Source organism: Protopterus annectens, chromosome 10.part0 (genome assembly GCF_019279795.1).
Source record: "Protopterus annectens isolate FY-2018-M chromosome 10.part0, PAN1.0, whole genome shotgun sequence".
Taxonomy (NCBI): Eukaryota; Metazoa; Chordata; order Ceratodontiformes; family Protopteridae; genus Protopterus; species Protopterus annectens.
Genome location: NC_056744.1, coordinates 998,713,405 through 998,727,953, shown reverse-complemented (window position 1 = coordinate 998,727,953; position 14,549 = coordinate 998,713,405). Strand labels below are relative to the sequence as shown.

General features: G+C 39.6%; 1 protein-coding gene across 1 annotated transcript in view; it reads right to left on the bottom strand.

Moving 5' to 3' along the window:
- Positions 1–14,549, bottom strand: part of BTBD19 (BTB domain containing 19) — a 907,757-nt gene that overhangs the window by 846,920 nt on the left and 46,288 nt on the right. The gene's annotated exons all lie outside the window — the stretch shown is intronic.

Genomic DNA, 14,549 nt, shown 5'->3' with positions numbered 1-14,549 from the left:
AGGTAATGCCTGTGGGTGCAGATTTTGATTTGCGGCATCCAATCTTATATGGAGGATTCAACTTCATTTTTGAAGATGTACATAATGTTGTAATGTTGTGTGTTTGTTCTAAGTCATAGCCAGCTTTAGGCACCATCAAACCCTTCAGTTGCTGGGGGCCCCCTATTCCTGGGGGGGGGGCTTACCACAGCAAATTGACTTATCTTGATATTCTGTAACATGTCTGTCAAATCAACAAAAGATAGTACAGCAATCTTGTGTACTTAATAAAACAGATGGGCAATAACTCTTATTTATATCTCCTTTAAAATCCCAAGATACCCCTGGTTATAGTAATGTGTTTTATCAAGCAATAGGCATCACAATTCAATTAAATATTTTAGGAATAAAATAATACCCCTGGCTTAGTTCAAATCAGCTAGTGGATATTCACTCCACTAGAACAACATAATCAGCTTAGGTACTTGCAGTATCCGAGGTTGCAAGGGGGCCCCCTTTAATCTTTGACTGTGTGAGGGGCCCACAAAGCTGCTGCTGGTTGGGGAAAATGGAGAAAGAATGCATTCATTTCCTGATTATGCTCTTTAACCTGAACAGGTCTGTGATATGACCCTGTTAGGATAAAGTTGATAATGATCGTAAGGAAGGTAAGCACTATAGAAATCAGCAGTGCATAGTGACAGATATCAGTGCAGATGTTGGATTTTAAGAAAAGCTGATGCTTTTGATCTTCAGGGATGGTTTTCTCTTTCAGGAAGGTTTATAAACACTGGCAGAACACCAGATACTACAACTTTCAACTTCTTTGCAGAAGAATTCAGCACAATATCTATAATAACAGAATAAAGACTTAAAATCAAGAACAAGTTTTAAATATTATTCTAATTCAATTAAAAAGTTAATTTGGACAGTTAAGTATGAAAATTTGATGTTTGAATTTATTGACTGTCTGTAAACCTGAATGATTTACACCCAAATCAAACTACTAATGAAGGATAGAGCAAAATTATGAGAAAAATCAGGAAAGGTCTTTGAAATAAGGGACAGTGACAGGTTTGCATTACTCCTCGCTGAGGTAAATAAAAGTGGCTTACCTCTGCTGCTGTTTGATGACAGTTAAATGGCAATCATTGATCTGGTGTGGCAATACAAGTGTTGTATAATGTATTGCCGCTGAAATAAGTACAAAACTAGTAATGCGTGTGTGTGTGTGTGTGTGTGTGTGTGTGTGTGTGTGTGTGTGTGTGTGTGTGTGTTTAAAAATATAAGTGATTTTTATCTGTGTACGCATCCAATAATGCTAGGGTGCACACATTATTCTTTTCAGGGTACCAGTAAAAAATAGCTAACAAATTATATTTCAGAGGTAATGAACAAAATATATCACAAAACATACAGGCACTTAGATCTTCTAAGAGTCTGAGGCCCTCAACTCTCCAGACTCTATAACTGGATACAGGGAGGCCTACAAAAGCTGTTGCTGGTTGGGGAAGAATGAGGAGGAAAAATGCATTACTTTCCTGATTATGCTCTTTAACCTGAACAGGTCTGTGATATGACCCTGTTAGGATAAAGCTGGTAATGGCATCTGTTCTCAACTGCATTGTAAAACTAGCCCTTCTCATGGGAGGTTTGCATAATGATTAAGATGTTTACCTTACAGACACAAGGTGTAAGGTTTGATTCTCACATAGGGTAATTGGGCAGTTAGCCTAGTACTAATCTATGAACCAATGAACCTGTGTGTATGTGTACAGAAAACTGCAGTAGGTTATGTGTGTGTGTGTGGGAGGGGGGGGTTGTTACTTCTTTAATTTTCATCACAGTCAAACCTCAGATTTGTGCCTCATATTTTAGTTTGTTTTTCATAAAATAGTGATTTTCTGGCAAATTATTTTTAAGTCATCAAATGTTAAAGTCAGAAAATGATGACAGAGTTTTGAGTTTCAAACTTGACACTCTTCATAAAATTCATCCCATTGCAAAATCTGCTGTTCTATCAACTTTCTAAGTTTGTAAGACCAATATTTAAAAATTGTTCCTGTGTTTAGGTCTTTGCCCCCATTATTTATGGCTTTGTTCTTGCTGTAAGAGGTTGAAAGGTATGCTTAGAGGTGTGCACATGAGGTTATTATAGCTTGTGTTTGGGCTGAGGACATTGTGGTCATTGTTTTTTACTTTTCTGACAGACCTCAGAGGTGTACAGGGGCAGTGTAATGTCTAGAAACAACAAAGAAGAATACATCAGTGTAATCATTACTTTTTTCACTTTCCTCAAAAATTACACTTCAGGCTTGTATACAGGTGGCTGCCTTTGACAGTTTGGGTTGAGGAGAAAGGAGGCATGCTATGTATACGTATGTCACCAGTCACTTGAAATACATGACTGCGTCAATTTAAACCTCATCCCACTCTAACATCAGATGGATGTATAGGCAGGCAGTTCACAGATGGGGCCAGTGTATCCAGACAACTGGCTTGTTAGATTATTGTGAGTTACTAGTTTGCCATCTTTGAACATTAAGCCTTTGGTACAACTTATGGCTCCTTGAAAGAAAACAAAACAAAAAATAAGACTGAAATTCTTTTTTTATTCCTGATTTTTATTTAGGCTACCACTGGATTAAAAGGTTGGGAAAATGTTCTAAATGTATTTCAGAACATGCATAATGCAATTGCTTCTGGGGGCTCTGGCTAAACTGAGGTATTTCCTAAATAGTTATTATTGTGCTTACTTGGTTTGGAAAGGCATGTTGAAAGGATGCAAGGAAAACTGAAGCTGAACACCAGCACAGTTTTTTTCTTTAATCAGAATTTGTCTTCAAGCCATTACTGAATGAAAAAGTTGAGTAAAAAGAAAAAAATAAATAAATAAAATGCACTTCAGAACATATAGGAAGTTATGGCTTCTTGAAAAAGATGAAGAGTAAATTAAATGTGAGAAAAGGAAGAAAAAAAGGAATGTGAATGGTATAGGGAACTCAAAAGGGAGCAGGGGAACATTGGAGGGTATGGTTGGTGTGTGTTGCGGGGGGGGGGGGGTGGCTGGATTTCAGAAAATCCAGGCCTGTATATACAGTTGCTGCAGTGTATCACTGGTGCAACTAAATTCCAGTAACTCTAAATTCCCCTTTGTGAGATGGGTCTAAGTAGTGTGGTACATAGGCCTGTTGCAATGCAGGAACAATGGTCGGTCTGTGACTACTAGTCCCAAAAGTTTGCAGCACGAATTAAAAGGTTGCTTAGGAGGGGTGGTGGTGACAGGGTAATACGTAGATTGGAAATGTCTAGGAGCACCCAACTTGACATTTGCTGGGGGCCCCCAAAATGCTAACACCAGCCCTATTATAAGTTAACAGGGAGCTCTGAAAATGTATTTTTTTTTGTTTGACGGTTTTCTTTAAAACAAAAAGTCTTGAAAAATGTGACATAGACTCAAATGGGGTTGAGAAGAAACAACTGTATAAATGATCAGCCTGACAAATATTAGTATGTGCACATAACACAAAAGTTGGAAATGCACATTCAAAAAAACTGTCATGTATAATAGGTGGAAACATTAGCTTTTTCATAATGGATACACTATCCATATTATCCTGGGACATAAATGGCTTTACAGGTATAACCAAAAAGAAAAGGGTACTTTATTACATCAAGAATTCCAAAGTACAAATAATGATGTTGCAGGAGACACAATTAGAAAGAAATGAGCAATGTGAATTTGAAAAAGGATTTCAGAGTCAATATTCAGCAGAATATCAATGACAAAGAAAAAGGTAAGCAATTATGCTTATTCCTAGAGGGTCTCCAATAATGAGAGAAGAGGAAAAATATAATAATAGTATATTTGTGTTTGTAAGGGGGTGTTGGTAAGGGAGTAGGACTACCTAGCATGTATTTATATTCCACCAAAAAAAAAAAAGAAGTTATATACTCACCATAACATTCCATGTTTGTTGCCCATCTCACCGTTCATTCTTACAATGATGGGTTTGGAGTCGATTCTCAGCTCTGACTCGGCCGAATACACAGCTGAAAGACTCAAACTTGGCTCATGGCAAGTAGGTATCCTATAAAGCAGTGGTGTAATTCCCCATATAAAGCAGTGGTGTAATTCCCCAGATCTTGTTTGCTGCTACTACTAAATGAATTGTAAAACTATATACACACACACACACACACACATATATATATATATATATATACAGATATAGATAGATATATACATATATATATATGTATATATATATATATATATATATATATATATATATATATATATATACTATCCCCAACAGAAGGAGAAACAAACTGAAACAAACAACTCCTGAAGGTAGTAAAAACACCCACCAAGTCCAGAAGGAGTCTTTGGAAGGGAGAATGGAACGTTATGATGAGTACATAACTTCTTTATGTTATGTTGTCCTATCTCACCTTCATTCTTACACTGATGGGACAGTGTCCCTAGCACCTTTTCCTTGGGTGGCTTACAAGAGTACACCTTTAAGCACCATGGAACCAAAGGAGGCCCTGTCCCTGGAGGCCAAATCCATTTTGTAATGTGTGATAAATGTATGAGGAGTGGTCCAAATAGCTGCTGCACAAATATTATCCAAAGAAATTCTGGCTTGAAAGCCAGAAGACGTAGCCATTGCTCTAGTGGAATGAGCCTTGACTTTGAATGGTAAATCTCTGTTATTTGAGGTATAGATGAATGTAATGCAGTTTGAGAGCCAGTTGGAAAGAGTAGTTTTTGAAACTGAGCTACTCTTTTTTGCATCAGAGAAGGATATGAATAACTGGTCAGATTTTCAAAAATCCTTGGTCCTATGCAAATAGAATCTGAATTGTCTATACACATCTAGTTGATGTAATTTGTATTCTGCCTTGTTGTGGTGATTAGGAAAGAACAATGAAAGCTCAATAGATTGATTTATGTAAGTTGAAGAAGAGACTTTGGGTAAAAATGATGGATTAGTTCACAAGGATACCCTATCCTTATGAAATATCAAATATGGCAGTTTAATTGAAAGAGCTTGCAACTCTGATACTCTTTTGGCAGATGTTATAGCCACCAGAAAAATGGTCTTCCAGGAAAGGAACTTGAGGTCTGAAGATGATGAGGACTCAAAAGGTGGTAATGTCAGGTGAGATAGAACAAAATTTAAATCCCAGGTAGAAAGGGGTTCCTTAAAGGGAGGTCTTAATAAGGAGGCACCTTTCAAGAAGGCTCTACACAACCTGTGTGGCATTAAGTTCGAGATAGAATCACCAATGTAGAAATCTGAGATTGCAGCGAGTTGTACTCTGATTGTTGCTGCAGCTGAACCTTGCTGGAAGAGTTTCACCAAAAATTATAGAATAGAACGGCTGGACGCAGAAAAAGGATCAATGTTTCTGTTTTGAGCCCAAAGGGAAAACCTTTTCCATTTGCTAGAATAGAGTTTTCTAATGGAGGCTTTATGAGAGGACATTAAGATATGTTTAACTGTAGGAGTGAAATTCTGAAGCCTGACTAAATTGGGAAGTGGAACAGCCAAGCTGTCAACTGTAGGGTGTGGAGAGAAAGATGAAGCTCACCTGACATATGTGTCAGTAGGTCTGGAACTGGGTCCAGAGTCCAAGGCTTCTCCTGAAGATGAGGCCAAAGGAAGGGGAACCAGACTTGATGAGGCCAGTAAGAAGCAATGAGAATTATCCTGCTTCCCAAGGACTGTGCTTTCTGAATGACTCTGGGTATGAGAGGAAATGGGGGAAAGGCATACAGACGTCCCGAGGGCCAATCATGCGCAAGTGCATCTCTCGGTGTCTCCCCCAGAGGGGGGATTAAGGAAAAGTGGTTGCTGCACTTGGCATTCATGGGAGTAGCAAAAAGATTGCAGCAAGGCAGACCCCGTGTTCGGAAAATAATTTCTGCTACATTCTGATTGAGAGATCACTCGTGAGGCATTAAATTTGCCCTGCTCAGCTTGTCTGCTATCACATTGGACTTCCCCGGAATGTGCATTGCTATTAGAAAGCACTGGAAAGAAACTGCCCATTGCCAAACTCTTAGGGCCTCGCGACAAAAGGGGGTAAGATCTGGTTCCCCCCGCTTGTTTATGTACCAAACCACAGACATATTTTCTGAGTGTATCGCAATTGTCCCTAGAGGGAGAGAGTCGTGAAGTGCTTGCAACGCAAGAAGCACTGCTCTCATCTCTAGGAAATTTATATGCAAGTGAACCTCGTGTTCTTGCCATGTACCTTGGACTGCTCTCGTCAGATAATGCCCCACAACCCTATCTGGGAAGTGTCCGTGGTCACCATAGCTATGGGTTGTTGTGGAATAATGGGTCTACCTATGGTCACATGACTGGTGTGTATCCGCCATCTTAAGTCATTTTTGCATGATTTCGTTATCCTGATCGGGTGAGACATAGAAAGCTCTTGAAGTGACCATTGGGAGAACAACAGCCATTGAAGGATCCTCATGTGCATTCTTGCAAGAGGAACAAGTGTTACTGTGGAAGCCATTGCCACTAGTAACCTCAGAATTATCTTTGCTTTCACCTTGGCCTTGGGAAAAAGATAAAGAATATGCTGTCTGAGTGCTACAACTCTGTCTGCTGGAAGATGTGCTACCATAGATGCGGTGTCTAGATCTGCACCTATAAATGTAATATTTTGACAGGGCAACAAGGCAGATTTTTGAAAGTTTGACTGTAATACCCAAATGAGTGCAAACATCCAAAGTTAGATCCCTGGCTTGTTGGAGTAGATGCTTGGTGGTGGCAGATAGGAGTCAGTCATCTAGATAGGGAAACACTCGGAATCCTAGACGCTTCTGGTGAGCCCTGACTACTGCCATGCATTTGATGAACACTCTGGGGGCTGTAGTGAGACCAAAGGGCAGAGCTCAGAACTGATAATGACTGGCTCCCAGCCAGAAGCATAAGTACCTTCTCGATGTCCTGTCCATTTTTATGTGGTAGTAAGCACCTTGAAGGTCTTTTGAGTACATCCAATTATCTTTCCCTGAAAAGGGAAGTAATGACTGCGGGTTCAGGCACCTAGGCAGCGAGGCATTTCCCCTGTGGTACATTTGACTGGAGACAAATGGCTGAAATGACATTCAGCTGCAGAGAAATATGGCTGTTTGCAAATTCCCTGTGGGCAAAGAGAAGAATGTGTTGTCGTACCTACAACTTCAATAACCAAATGCACAGGGGGAAAACAAACAGCCATATTTCTCTGCAGCTGAATGTCACTTCAGCCATGTGTCCCCAGCCAAAATGAATCGCAGGGAAATGTCTCGCTGCCTAGGCGCCTGAACCCATAGACTGCAGTCTTACCATTCGGAACTTTGACTTCTTGACAGATTCATTTAATTTGCTTAGGTGTAATATGGGTCTCCAGTCCCCTGTTCTTTTTGGCACCAAAAAGAATCTTGAGTTAGTTCTGAATCCTATTTGGTCTGTGGGGACTTCATGGATGACTCTTTTGTGCAGCAACTTTTGAATCTCTATACTTGCTTGCTCCCTTAGATTGGGTGGAACATCTGTGATTGTTATGGTCTGTGGAACAGGACTGGAGAATGGAATGGAGTATCCTCTGGATATTATTTTAAGTAGCCATTTGTCTCTTGAGATAGTTTGCCAGGCTTCTGGGTACATGGATAAACATCCCCCTAACTGCCTCCAGAGTAGAGCAGTCAGGCCTCATTTCAGGGGCTCTAAGGGCATCCATGAAAGGAATCATGGTCACCCTGGTTCTGCGGGCCCCCCTGCCTCTGGGGTGGCATCTACCATTGGTACCTCTCCTCGGCCCCTGGGGAAGGAATCACCCCATGCGTCCTGGAAAACTCTCTGGGATCTTTTGAACCACATTTTCCCACTCTTCTGACTTTTAGGATAAGTTCTGAAGGTACAGAAAAATGTACTCCAATGGCAGAGAGAATTTTTCCTTCCTGCTCGCATCGGGTGAGAGTGTCTTTTACTTTGGGTCCAAAGAGTGAAGAACCATCAAAAGGGGCGTTGGTAAAAGTATACTTAAAAGGCTTCGCAAAATTGCACAAGCACATCCAGGAGTGTCTCCTAAGGGAAACTCGGGAACCCGCTGCCCTGCTGGTTCCATCAGCTGCATAGGATATCAGTCTCATGGAGGAGTTGACAATGGAATTTATGGTGGATAGCTGGGAGGAGACCTTCTCATTCACCCCCACAGCTAATGTACCTTGTAGAGTATCTCCTAGCTTTTTCAGGAGATCTCTTTTTAGCCTTGTAAAGTGAGTTAGGTAGTTCAGCAATCGGAGTGTAAATGTTGCTAACGAAAAGACACTCTTCCTGTAGCTGTCCATTGTTTGAGAGTCTTTATTCGGAGGATGAACAGATGAGGATATCTCTGAAAGTTGCTTCTTGGTGGCTGCTGCCACCACCATAGCATCTACAGGTACCTCCTTAGTGAGGAAATCCTTTCCCAAAGGAGCTGACAAGAATTTATTTGGCCTCCAAGAGACTGGTTCTATTGTGTCAGGTGACTCCCATGCCTTTCGACTAGCCAGGTCCATTAGCTCATCGAAAGGCAGAGACATCCAGGAGGCTGAAGGTTAAGATCCAAAAGCCTTCAGGTACACTGACTCCTCATCAGAAGGGGTGTTGGCCTGCCAGCCGTCTCTCTGCTTAAGGATCTCTAGAATATCTGCAAATGAGATATCATCAAAGGACGACTGTGGGGACCCTTCCGACTCCTCGAGGTCAGTGTCTGAAGTGACATGTTTCCTCTTGCAAGTTCTCTTCCAAGGTGGCTCCTCAGAAGGATATTTTGGGGAGGGCTCAGAGGAGATGGGCTCGCCCAATAGGGGATCCTGAGGCTCTGGATCTCTGCTGTCCTGTGGAATGGGTGGTGCTGAGACAGTAGCCAGTGCCTTAGAGGTATGAGTGCTAGTATCCTTCTGTGGAGTTGTATGGGTAGACAGCACACTGCTCATCAGCTCAAAGGTGGATCCTACCAGCTCCGATGACTCCCTCGGCTCTGAGGAGACAGACGAAAGCACCGGAACCAGCGAGATCGGACCCAAGGCCAATGTAGGAGCTGAGCTCACCTGGGCTAATGCACTGAGGGGTAGGCTTGGCACTGAAGATGATCGGGGCTGAGAATTCCCCCCCCCCGGGCTGACCAGGGAACTCCGGCTCCCAGACTCTCTGTACGGCACTGAGAATGTCAGAGCAGAAGTCGGTTCCATGAACACCGAAGGTGGTCTTGGAATCGACAGATCCCCAGTAAGTGGTATGAAGCACTCTGGCTCCGAAGGTCCAGCTTGACTCGGAGGAGGAACAACAGTGGGTACAAATGGTATATTAGGCTCTGGGACTAAATGGGTCGGAGGCAAAAATAATTTAGTTAGTGCTGGCGACTTCAAGAGTCTGCGCACCACCCGTTCCATGTCATTGTCAAATAAGCTCCTGGTGGACCTGGAGGATAGGGATGGAAAATAAGACCTGTGCAAAATGGGAGATCTCAGTGTTGGAGAAACCAGTGAAATATCCATGGACTGGCTTCAAGAAGAGGTATATTGCAGCTCAGAGGACTTTGGAACCGAAGAACCAGGCTTGTCAATTAGTATAACCTCCGACGTTTCCAAGGACTGTGGAGCCGAGGAAGTAGTGGCCTTAGAATTTTTGGCAACTTGACTGGTGGCTCCAACTGAGCCGATGTTGCAGGTGATTGTTTCTTGTGGCTCTTTTCAACACACTAACTACAAGCCCTCTAACTAAAATGGGTGAAGAACTCTCTAACTTTAATGATCTATTAAATGAGTACAACAAGGCACAACAACAACCACTACTAGGGATACAATTAGGCCTACGAAACGACGGCCAAAAGCAGCACTAACAGGAACAAAGCTATAACTATGTAAGTACATCAACAAAAAAAACAACAATTTAGATATTACTAAATACTAAGCTGTCTATTATAAAATAAAACAGGATTACAGGTTCTACAAGGAAATATGAAGAAATTTTTTCACAACTTAACCATGGCCAAGATGAGCGCATACAACCTCGTAATGTGGCACATGAGATCTGGGGAATTACACCACTGCATTATGGGATACCTACTTGCCACAAGCCAAGTTTGAGTCTTTCAGATGTGTATTCAGCTGAGTCGGAGCCAGAAGGGAAAATATAACAAAAGTGGATAGATTTCTGAAGAAATTTATGAAAATATTTAGTATGCACGATGCAAATTCAGTAGTAGGAACTCAGAATTTACATATTATTCCTCAGGGTACTATAACTGATCTAGACTAGACAGAATTATATTTCACAGGAACTTGTGCATTTAATTGAAAGATATGACACACATCCAATCAGCATTTCAGATCAAGATAAAAATGCAGAGTAATAAAGCAAAAACCGAGACACTGGCACTTACCCATCTACCTGTTAATAAGAGAGGAATTCAAGGAATGTGTGGTGGAAATTATTCAAGAGTTACTAGGGAAGATAGAAATATGTTCAGAAAGTGCAGCTAATGAGTGGGACGAAGTGAAAATGGAGTTTAAAAATTGGGTAGAAATAAAACAGAAAGGGATATGATTAAGAAGTAATAGGAATTACATAGGCTATCAAAATTTAAAGTGTTGCAGAATAAGGGAAATCACACAGAAAGAGAAGTGGCACAAATAGAGAATGCTAAAGAGAAAATAAGGGATTACATGGAAATTATGCATTAGTTTAGAAAGACTGAGGTTAAGCAACTAATTTTTAATAACTCCACAGCACAAAAACTTTCAGCACAATGACTTGGGCAACAGAAAGTAGCCAAGCTTAGGGAGCCCATAACAAGAAAAATAACCAGAGATCCTGTAGAGGTTTTAGAGATATTTTGAAAATGTTATGAACATTTGTATAAAACAGAGATATATGGAATCCAAGAAATACCACATGTGGAAATATTTATGGAAGAATTAATAGTGATAAATGAGGCTCAACATCTAACAAGACAGGAGACAAAATGATCACATATAATCAATCTTCAGGAAGGTCTCCAGGAAGAGATGGTATTCCTGTGGAAGTTTGGAAGTTAGGAGAGAAGAAAGTGATAAAACCCTGTAATATTTTATTTAACCACATTTTAAAAGGAGTGGAAGCACCAACATATTGGAAGAAAGCACTGGTGGCTGTATTACCTAAAGACAGTAAAGACCCATCAGACCAAGGTTGATATATGCCTATTTCAATTTCAAACCATGATTATAAATTGCTGATCTGTATACTAGTTAAAAGAATGCAATAAATGTTGCCAAAATTGAACAATATGGATGAATGTGGTTTAGTGGAGAGGAGGCAAACATCTGACAATATTAATAGAACAATGGTGATCCATAAAAAAATCAAAATGTAAGAAAATACTGCTGCTGTTGGTGAGTCCTGATGCAGAGAAAGCATTCAACTGGATTTTATAAGCAGGGTATTGGAAACATTTGCATACCCTAATACAATAATGAGGTTAATGATGGGGATATATGAAGTATCAGAGGCAAGAATTAAAGTGGGAAGCTTCTTCTCTAATAAGTTGTGTTTGAACGGAGGAACCAAACAGGGTGTCCATTTTCCCCTTCATTACATGATTTATATTTAGAGCCACTGGCAAAGAAAATAAAGTGACTCAGAAATGCAAGGATATAATTGGTTTGGTAATCAAGAAACGTTGACTTTATTTTCAGATGATATATTTTGTAGCTGATAATCCAGAAAAGGACTTTTCAGTGTTGTGGAACATTTTGGTACAGTTTCAAGTCATTTCAGGATATAACACTGATGAAGATAAATCAAAGGTTATACCAGCAAATTATGTAGCCATACACAAATTGGTTCAGCAATATCCCTATTTATATGGACATGATAACATGAAGCATTTAGGAGTATAGATTAAGGCGGCTTCTGTTATGTCAGCTAAGGATGTGTGAGAAGAGACTAAACAAAAAATAATACAAATAATAAGAAACTGGAAGCTCTTGTTTATGGATATGGATAGTGAGATACAAGCAGTGAAAATGTTTTTAAACCCTTTAGTTTTATATATAGGTCAGGCATATTTTATCAACTTGTGTTGTGGACAATAATTAAGTGTTGGTGGAATTTATCTGTGAGGTGAACAGGGCAAGAGTTAAGTAGGATAAGTTGATCCTTCCAATACAACAATGTGATTTTGGATTACCTGGTTTGAAGGAATATTTTAGAGCTACATAGTTTCAGCTCATATACATGCCACAAGCAGAATGTTATAATTCAAAATGGAAAGGGATGATGTTGAAGTGGGGGGGGGGGGTTCAAGAAATAAACAGAGAGTAGGATTTTGGATGCAGATCCTTGAGGAGAATAACAACCATATAGAATATTATTATTCATAAAACAGCAGAAGGTATTCTAAGAACTACGCAAACATGAGAATGGAGAAAGGAGATTTTGGCAATAGGAATGACTGCAAGTAGGGGTACATAAAATAAACAAGAAGGGGCTGGAATTTACTGGAGAAAACTGGCAAAAACCTAAGGTATTGGGAGCAAATAATTAGAGAGAGAAGGGTAATAGAGTGAGATCAGGCTAAGAAGATATTTGGACTACAGGTTTGAGACCACCTTCCCTACCACAGGTTGATATCAGAGTAGAGGAAAGAGAAATGGATAGGGAATCTTGAGTTAAAGACCTGCTGTGTTAGAATTTTAGTTGAATCTAAAACAAAAGCTTCTGTTAAAAAGGGATAATTAGTAGGCTATATAAAACATTGTATAATAACTATAACAATCAACCAGAGGAGATTAAAAAAGTTTGGTAAGCAAGACTGGAAAAGCACTTAAAAAGAGGACATATGTATGGCTCCCAAGTATGCAAGAAAGTCCATAGGTTTTAAGACCTTTGCTTGGAAGTATTTGCATAAGTTTTTTATATGCCAGACAAACTCCAAAGAATCTTTCATCTGTTAGATAGCAAATATTGGATTTGTGATGGGAAGACAGAAGTAACTGGGAACACACATTTTGGGAGTGTAATGAATTGGCAGATTTTTAAAATGTCCTTCAGAATACAGTAGAGAATCGATTATTGGAACTAATTGGGATTTAGGGCACTTCAGATAATCAAACTGTTCAGGTAATGAAACCTATAACTGAACCAGATTAAACAAAACTTCTAAAATCTGTATTTTTCCTGCACTCAGGGAATGCACTTTTCAACCATTCATTGACTTCTGTGGACAAAAAAGAATACTTTTCACACACGAGCAGGCAACAAGCTCAAAAAACACACACGAGCAAATACATATAACGTTTAAACAATTATTTTTCCTACTACAAAACTTTAGAAGACTGAGTTCAGATAATTGACTTTAGTCAAACATTCTACTTGTGCTGTGCTGATGAGGTCATAACAAGGCCGAAATATGTATATCCACAGCTAGTGGGGTTTGGCTTTATTGGCTTAAAATTGTCCATTAAAATGTCAAAACAAGTCATGGGCATTCAGAATCGCCAATCAGCTGAAACACCTGGTGTTCATAAAGGTCATTTGCATATATCTCATGTGCCTCTGATTCAAGAGGTTTGAGAGGTCACTCATTTGAAGTTTCAACTTGCCTGGAGTTTTCATTTAGTTTTTATTGATTTTTTTTTGGGTGACCTTCTCACTCATTGTTTTATAATTGACTTTTCGTATAATCAACATTTGGATAATTGACTCTCTACTGTATTCTGTCAGAAATATTGACTGAGCAAATGACTATAACTAAAGAAATTATTCTTTTGAGCTGGAACCTAGAATCTGAATTGCCTAGACATAGTAAGCACTTGCTAACTTTAATTCTGTTGGCTGCCAAAAAAGAAATTACTAAAAAAAATGGAAAGTTTAAACCAACTGTATTTCAAGTACTGAATATTATAAAAAAGATAAAAATGGAACATATAGGAAGGATAACATGGCTAAAAACATTACATATAACTCTATGCTATGTTGTGCTAAATATGAATTGCTGTCTTGGTTGTAGTAGACCCATCTCCCATATTTCCTTCAGTGAGATCACACCAGCAAATAAGTTACCTTCTATCCCATACTCCCCTCTGTGAGACTTTCACCAGCACCCTGACCTGTGCAATCACAAAAGTACAATCAAGAATAGACTACTATCTTCCCAAACTGCTATTTCCAAGAACCAATCAACTGAACACCAGCAAACAAGTTACTATGTATGTATCTGCAAGCACTAATAATTTTTCTACTTTACTAATAATACTGTAATTGGTAATTTCCTCTGCTGTTACAATAATTATCAGAGATACAGTACACTGCTGCTGAAGTCCCTCCACCATCTCTCCCCTGCTTGTTTTCTTGAAAACTTTTCCTGAATTCTTAATTCAAACCCTCCGTATCTTCTTATCCAGGCCAAATATTAGCACCTTGTAATTAGAAGTGCAATGTAGTTATTCACTCTAGGAGAGTATAAACAATTTCTGCATGGTATTTGAAGACTTTAAAGCTTTAATTACTGCCTTTCCTCACTCTCCATACTAG